Source organism: Schistocerca cancellata, unplaced genomic scaffold (genome assembly GCF_023864275.1).
Source record: "Schistocerca cancellata isolate TAMUIC-IGC-003103 unplaced genomic scaffold, iqSchCanc2.1 HiC_scaffold_626, whole genome shotgun sequence".
NCBI classification, from domain to species: Eukaryota; Metazoa; Arthropoda; class Insecta; order Orthoptera; family Acrididae; genus Schistocerca; species Schistocerca cancellata.
Genome location: NW_026046637.1, coordinates 37,730 through 43,729, shown reverse-complemented (window position 1 = coordinate 43,729; position 6,000 = coordinate 37,730). Strand labels below are relative to the sequence as shown.

Here is a 6,000-nt window from a genome sequence, read left to right as displayed (position 1 = left end):
TTTGCTGATGTGACTTGCAATAACGACTGCGCGAAACGCCGCTATCTCGTTAGGGGTGCTACGGCAGACACCCTCTCGAGCACCCCGAAGACTTCTTGAGCCCTCGGCTGCGATGGGTTTCAGGCTGTCAAAAGAACTATGGTGTGTGCATGCGCGGACGAGAGAAAGGCTGAGGCGTATTCGAGTGCACAAGGATGGACTGAGCGTGTCCGTCGTTTCCGTAGTGTAGCGGTTATCACGTCTGCTTCACACGCAGAAGGTCCCCGGTTCGATCCCGGGCGGGAACAGTATTTTCCTGCCTATGTCGTATTGTACTCCAGTGAGCCTCGTCGTGTGTGGATCTGCTGCATGTCCCTTCGTTTTGCAAGTACCACATTTATTGAATTTTTTAGTTACGATGGCAACATCACTACAAGTTGTCTGTGAAGTAAGGTGCACATAAGCAGTTTCCGTGGTGTAGCGGTTATCACGTCTGCCTAACACGCAGAAGGTCCCCGGTTCGATCCCGGGCGGAAACACTTTTTCATCACTTTAAGCGAGACTTACTAACATGCATCTGCTACCATCTGTACCCGAAACCTTCGTAACCGCCTTCACGCGTCGGATCAGAGTGTCAATTGCTCACATCAAATAAGAAATTCATTTGATATTGGCGGCGAGCTTTTTGCGCTGACTCAGCCACTGACGTGCGATCAGTTTGCACAAAACGCTAGGGCTCGTCCGGGATTTGAACCCGGGACCTCCTGCACCCTAAGCAGGAATCATACCCCTAGACCAACGAGCCCTGTGGCACGGCGAATGCCAGTTACTCCAGTCCCTCGATGTCTTCCAGGGTGCTCTGGAAGTCTCGTGTAGGCTGGCGGGATGGAGGCGGCGCGAATTCCCGCGCTCGGCGGCCTTCCTGGGCTATTGGTACCCTCATGTAGAGCTGCCGCTGGGCGCGCACTGCCTGCTGCTAAGGAGGTGATTGTTTTTGCTGATGTGACTTGCAATAACGACTGCGCGAAACGCCGCTATCTCGTTAGGGGTGCTACGGCAGACACCCTCTCGAGCACCCCGAAGACTTCTTGAGCCCTCGGCTGCGATGGGTTTCAGGCTGTCAAAAGAACTATGGTGTGTGCATGCGCGGACGAGAGAAAGGCTGAGGCGTATTCGAGTGCACAAGGATGGACTGAGCGTGTCCGTCGTTTCCGTAGTGTAGCGGTTATCACGTCTGCTTCACACGCAGAAGGTCCCCGGTTCGATCCCGGGCGGGAACAGTATTTTCCTGCCTATGTCGTATTGTACTCCAGTGAGCCTCGTCGTGTGTGGATCTGCTGCATGTCCCTTCGTTTTGCAAGTACCACATTTATTGAATTTTTTAGTTACGATGGCAACATCACTACAAGTTGTCTGTGAAGTAAGGTGCACATAAGCAGTTTCCGTGGTGTAGCGGTTATCACGTCTGCCTAACACGCAGAAGGTCCCCGGTTCGATCCCGGGCGGAAACACTTTTTCATCACTTTAAGCGAGACTTACTAACATGCATCTGCTACCATCTGTACCCGAAACCTTCGTAACCGCCTTCACGCGTCGGATCAGAGTGTCAATTGCTCACATCAAATAAGAAATTCATTTGATATTGGCGGCGAGCTTTTTGCGCTGACTCAGCCACTGACGTGCGATCAGTTTGCACAAAACGCTAGGGCTCGTCCGGGATTTGAACCCGGGACCTCCTGCACCCTAAGCAGGAATCATACCCCTAGACCAACGAGCCCTGTGGCACGGCGAATGCCAGTTACTCCAGTCCCTCGATGTCTTCCAGGGTGCTCTGGAAGTCTCGTGTAGGCTGGCGGGATGGAGGCGGCGCGAATTCCCGCGCTCGGCGGCCTTCCTGGGCTATTGGTACCCTCATGTAGAGCTGCCGCTGGGCGCGCACTGCCTGCTGCTAAGGAGGTGATTGTTTTTGCTGATGTGACTTGCAATAACGACTGCGCGAAACGCCGCTATCTCGTTAGGGGTGCTACGGCAGACACCCTCTCGAGCACCCCGAAGACTTCTTGAGCCCTCGGCTGCGATGGGTTTCAGGCTGTCAAAAGAACTATGGTGTGTGCATGCGCGGACGAGAGAAAGGCTGAGGCGTATTCGAGTGCACAAGGATGGACTGAGCGTGTCCGTCGTTTCCGTAGTGTAGCGGTTATCACGTCTGCTTCACACGCAGAAGGTCCCCGGTTCGATCCCGGGCGGGAACAGTATTTTCCTGCCTATGTCGTATTGTACTCCAGTGAGCCTCGTCGTGTGTGGATCTGCTGCATGTCCCTTCGTTTTGCAAGTACCACATTTATTGAATTTTTTAGTTACGATGGCAACATCACTACAAGTTGTCTGTGAAGTAGGGTGCACATAAGCAGTTTCCGTGGTGTAGCGGTTATCACGTCTGCCTAACACGCAGAAGGTCCCCGGTTCGATCCCGGGCGGAAACACTTTTTCATCACTTTAAGCGAGACTTACTAACATGCATCTGCTACCATCTGTACCCGAAACCTTCGTAACCGCCTTCACGCGTCGGATCAGAGTGTCAATTGCTCACATCAAATAAGAAATTCATTTGATATTGGCGGCGAGCTTTTTGCGCTGACTCAGCCACTGACGTGCGATCAGTTTGCACAAAACGCTAGGGCTCGTCCGGGATTTGAACCCGGGACCTCCTGCACCCTAAGCAGGAATCATACCCCTAGACCAACGAGCCCTGTGGCACGGCGAATGCCAGTTACTCCAGTCCCTCGATGTCTTCCAGGGTGCTCTGGAAGTCTCGTGTAGGCTGGCGGGATGGAGGCGGCGCGAATTCCCGCGCTCGGCGGCCTTCCTGGGCTATTGGTACCCTCATGTAGAGCTGCCGCTGGGCGCGCACTGCCTGCTGCTAAGGAGGTGATTGTTTTTGCTGATGTGACTTGCAATAACGACTGCGCGAAACGCCGCTATCTCGTTAGGGGTGCTACGGCAGACACCCTCTCGAGCACCCCGAAGACTTCTTGAGCCCTCGGCTGCGATGGGTTTCAGGCTGTCAAAAGAACTATGGTGTGTGCATGCGCGGACGAGAGAAAGGCTGAGGCGTATTCGAGTGCACAAGGATGGACTGAGCGTGTCCGTCGTTTCCGTAGTGTAGCGGTTATCACGTCTGCTTCACACGCAGAAGGTCCCCGGTTCGATCCCGGGCGGGAACAGTATTTTCCTGCCTATGTCGTATTGTACTCCAGTGAGCCTCGTCGTGTGTGGATCTGCTGCATGTCCCTTCGTTTTGCAAGTACCACATTTATTGAATTTTTTAGTTACGATGGCAACATCACTACAAGTTGTCTGTGAAGTAGGGTGCACATAAGCAGTTTCCGTGGTGTAGCGGTTATCACGTCTGCCTAACACGCAGAAGGTCCCCGGTTCGATCCCGGGCGGAAACACTTTTTCATCACTTTAAGCGAGACTTACTAACATGCATCTGCTACCATCTGTACCCGAAACCTTCGTAACCGCCTTCACGCGTCGGATCAGAGTGTCAATTGCTCACATCAAATAAGAAATTCATTTGATATTGGCGGCGAGCTTTTTGCGCTGACTCAGCCACTGACGTGCGATCAGTTTGCACAAAACGCTAGGGCTCGTCCGGGATTTGAACCCGGGACCTCCTGCACCCTAAGCAGGAATCATACCCCTAGACCAACGAGCCCTGTGGCACGGCGAATGCCAGTTACTCCAGTCCCTCGATGTCTTCCAGGGTGCTCTGGAAGTCTCGTGTAGGCTGGCGGGATGGAGGCGGCGCGAATTCCCGCGCTCGGCGGCCTTCCTGGGCTATTGGTACCCTCATGTAGAGCTGCCGCTGGGCGCGCACTGCCTGCTGCTAAGGAGGTGATTGTTTTTGCTGATGTGACTTGCAATAACGACTGCGCGAAACGCCGCTATCTCGTTAGGGGTGCTACGGCAGACACCCTCTCGAGCACCCCGAAGACTTCTTGAGCCCTCGGCTGCGATGGGTTTCAGGCTGTCAAAAGAACTATGGTGTGTGCATGCGCGGACGAGAGAAAGGCTGAGGCGTATTCGAGTGCACAAGGATGGACTGAGCGTGTCCGTCGTTTCCGTAGTGTAGCGGTTATCACGTCTGCTTCACACGCAGAAGGTCCCCGGTTCGATCCCGGGCGGGAACAGTATTTTCCTGCCTATGTCGTATTGTACTCCAGTGAGCCTCGTCGTGTGTGGATCTGCTGCATGTCCCTTCGTTTTGCAAGTACCACATTTATTGAATTTTTTAGTTACGATGGCAACATCACTACAAGTTGTCTGTGAAGTAAGGTGCACATAAGCAGTTTCCGTGGTGTAGCGGTTATCACGTCTGCCTAACACGCAGAAGGTCCCCGGTTCGATCCCGGGCGGAAACACTTTTTCATCACTTTAAGCGAGACTTACTAACATGCATCTGCTACCATCTGTACCCGAAACCTTCGTAACCGCCTTCACGCGTCGGATCAGAGTGTCAATTGCTCACATCAAATAAGAAATTCATTTGATATTGGCGGCGAGCTTTTTGCGCTGACTCAGCCACTGACGTGCGATCAGTTTGCACAAAACGCTAGGGCTCGTCCGGGATTTGAACCCGGGACCTCCTGCACCCTAAGCAGGAATCATACCCCTAGACCAACGAGCCCTGTGGCACGGCGAATGCCAGTTACTCCAGTCCCTCGATGTCTTCCAGGGTGCTCTGGAAGTCTCGTGTAGGCTGGCGGGATGGAGGCGGCGCGAATTCCCGCGCTCGGCGGCCTTCCTGGGCTATTGGTACCCTCATGTAGAGCTGCCGCTGGGCGCGCACTGCCTGCTGCTAAGGAGGTGATTGTTTTTGCTGATGTGACTTGCAATAACGACTGCGCGAAACGCCGCTATCTCGTTAGGGGTGCTACGGCAGACACCCTCTCGAGCACCCCGAAGACTTCTTGAGCCCTCGGCTGCGATGGGTTTCAGGCTGTCAAAAGAACTATGGTGTGTGCATGCGCGGACGAGAGAAAGGCTGAGGCGTATTCGAGTGCACAAGGATGGACTGAGCGTGTCCGTCGTTTCCGTAGTGTAGCGGTTATCACGTCTGCTTCACACGCAGAAGGTCCCCGGTTCGATCCCGGGCGGGAACAGTATTTTCCTGCCTATGTCGTATTGTACTCCAGTGAGCCTCGTCGTGTGTGGATCTGCTGCATGTCCCTTCGTTTTGCAAGTACCACATTTATTGAATTTTTTAGTTACGATGGCAACATCACTACAAGTTGTCTGTGAAGTAGGGTGCACATAAGCAGTTTCCGTGGTGTAGCGGTTATCACGTCTGCCTAACACGCAGAAGGTCCCCGGTTCGATCCCGGGCGGAAACACTTTTTCATCACTTTAAGCGAGACTTACTAACATGCATCTGCTACCATCTGTACCCGAAACCTTCGTAACCGCCTTCACGCGTCGGATCAGAGTGTCAATTGCTCACATCAAATAAGAAATTCATTTGATATTGGCGGCGAGCTTTTTGCGCTGACTCAGCCACTGACGTGCGATCAGTTTGCACAAAACGCTAGGGCTCGTCCGGGATTTGAACCCGGGACCTCCTGCACCCTAAGCAGGAATCATACCCCTAGACCAACGAGCCCTGTGGCACGGCGAATGCCAGTTACTCCAGTCCCTCGATGTCTTCCAGGGTGCTCTGGAAGTCTCGTGTAGGCTGGCGGGATGGAGGCGGCGCGAATTCCCGCGCTCGGCGGCCTTCCTGGGCTATTGGTACCCTCATGTAGAGCTGCCGCTGGGCGCGCACTGCCTGCTGCTAAGGAGGTGATTGTTTTTGCTGATGTGACTTGCAATAACGACTGCGCGAAACGCCGCTATCTCGTTAGGGGTGCTACGGCAGACACCCTCTCGAGCACCCCGAAGACTTCTTGAGCCCTCGGCTGCGATGGGTTTCAGGCTGTCAAAAGAACTATGGTGTGTGCATGCGCGGACGAGAGAAAG

The 6,000-nt window shown here is 53.9% G+C and overlaps 18 non-coding genes across 18 annotated transcripts; 12 read left to right on the top strand and 6 right to left on the bottom strand.

The window, feature by feature from the left end:
* The first annotated feature begins 214 nt into the window (after positions 1–214).
* On the top strand, positions 215–287 carry Trnav-cac (transfer RNA valine (anticodon CAC)). Its single transcript has one exon. It is a non-coding gene; the product is annotated as a tRNA-Val (tRNA).
* A 158-nt stretch (positions 288–445) lies between these two features.
* On the top strand, positions 446–518 carry Trnav-aac (transfer RNA valine (anticodon AAC)). Its single transcript has one exon. It is a non-coding gene; the product is annotated as a tRNA-Val (tRNA).
* A 194-nt stretch (positions 519–712) lies between these two features.
* Trnap-agg (transfer RNA proline (anticodon AGG)) lies at positions 713–784 on the bottom strand. Its single transcript has one exon. It is a non-coding gene; the product is annotated as a tRNA-Pro (tRNA).
* Positions 785–1,186: 402 nt separating this feature from the next.
* On the top strand, positions 1,187–1,259 carry Trnav-cac (transfer RNA valine (anticodon CAC)). Its single transcript has one exon. It is a non-coding gene; the product is annotated as a tRNA-Val (tRNA).
* Positions 1,260–1,417: 158 nt separating this feature from the next.
* Positions 1,418–1,490, top strand: Trnav-aac (transfer RNA valine (anticodon AAC)). Its single transcript has one exon. It is a non-coding gene; the product is annotated as a tRNA-Val (tRNA).
* Positions 1,491–1,684: 194 nt separating this feature from the next.
* On the bottom strand, positions 1,685–1,756 carry Trnap-agg (transfer RNA proline (anticodon AGG)). Its single transcript has one exon. It is a non-coding gene; the product is annotated as a tRNA-Pro (tRNA).
* Positions 1,757–2,158: 402 nt separating this feature from the next.
* On the top strand, positions 2,159–2,231 carry Trnav-cac (transfer RNA valine (anticodon CAC)). The gene has a single exon. It is a non-coding gene; the product is annotated as a tRNA-Val (tRNA).
* Positions 2,232–2,389: 158 nt separating this feature from the next.
* Positions 2,390–2,462, top strand: Trnav-aac (transfer RNA valine (anticodon AAC)). The gene has a single exon. It is a non-coding gene; the product is annotated as a tRNA-Val (tRNA).
* Positions 2,463–2,656: 194 nt separating this feature from the next.
* Trnap-agg (transfer RNA proline (anticodon AGG)) lies at positions 2,657–2,728 on the bottom strand. The gene has a single exon. It is a non-coding gene; the product is annotated as a tRNA-Pro (tRNA).
* Positions 2,729–3,130: 402 nt separating this feature from the next.
* Positions 3,131–3,203, top strand: Trnav-cac (transfer RNA valine (anticodon CAC)). Its single transcript has one exon. It is a non-coding gene; the product is annotated as a tRNA-Val (tRNA).
* Positions 3,204–3,361: 158 nt separating this feature from the next.
* Positions 3,362–3,434, top strand: Trnav-aac (transfer RNA valine (anticodon AAC)). The gene has a single exon. It is a non-coding gene; the product is annotated as a tRNA-Val (tRNA).
* Positions 3,435–3,628: 194 nt separating this feature from the next.
* Positions 3,629–3,700, bottom strand: Trnap-agg (transfer RNA proline (anticodon AGG)). The gene has a single exon. It is a non-coding gene; the product is annotated as a tRNA-Pro (tRNA).
* A 402-nt stretch (positions 3,701–4,102) lies between these two features.
* Trnav-cac (transfer RNA valine (anticodon CAC)) lies at positions 4,103–4,175 on the top strand. Its single transcript has one exon. It is a non-coding gene; the product is annotated as a tRNA-Val (tRNA).
* A 158-nt stretch (positions 4,176–4,333) lies between these two features.
* On the top strand, positions 4,334–4,406 carry Trnav-aac (transfer RNA valine (anticodon AAC)). The gene has a single exon. It is a non-coding gene; the product is annotated as a tRNA-Val (tRNA).
* A 194-nt stretch (positions 4,407–4,600) lies between these two features.
* Positions 4,601–4,672, bottom strand: Trnap-agg (transfer RNA proline (anticodon AGG)). The gene has a single exon. It is a non-coding gene; the product is annotated as a tRNA-Pro (tRNA).
* Positions 4,673–5,074: 402 nt separating this feature from the next.
* Trnav-cac (transfer RNA valine (anticodon CAC)) lies at positions 5,075–5,147 on the top strand. Its single transcript has one exon. It is a non-coding gene; the product is annotated as a tRNA-Val (tRNA).
* A 158-nt stretch (positions 5,148–5,305) lies between these two features.
* Positions 5,306–5,378, top strand: Trnav-aac (transfer RNA valine (anticodon AAC)). Its single transcript has one exon. It is a non-coding gene; the product is annotated as a tRNA-Val (tRNA).
* A 194-nt stretch (positions 5,379–5,572) lies between these two features.
* Positions 5,573–5,644, bottom strand: Trnap-agg (transfer RNA proline (anticodon AGG)). Its single transcript has one exon. It is a non-coding gene; the product is annotated as a tRNA-Pro (tRNA).
* Between the last annotated feature and the right edge of the window lie 356 nt (positions 5,645–6,000).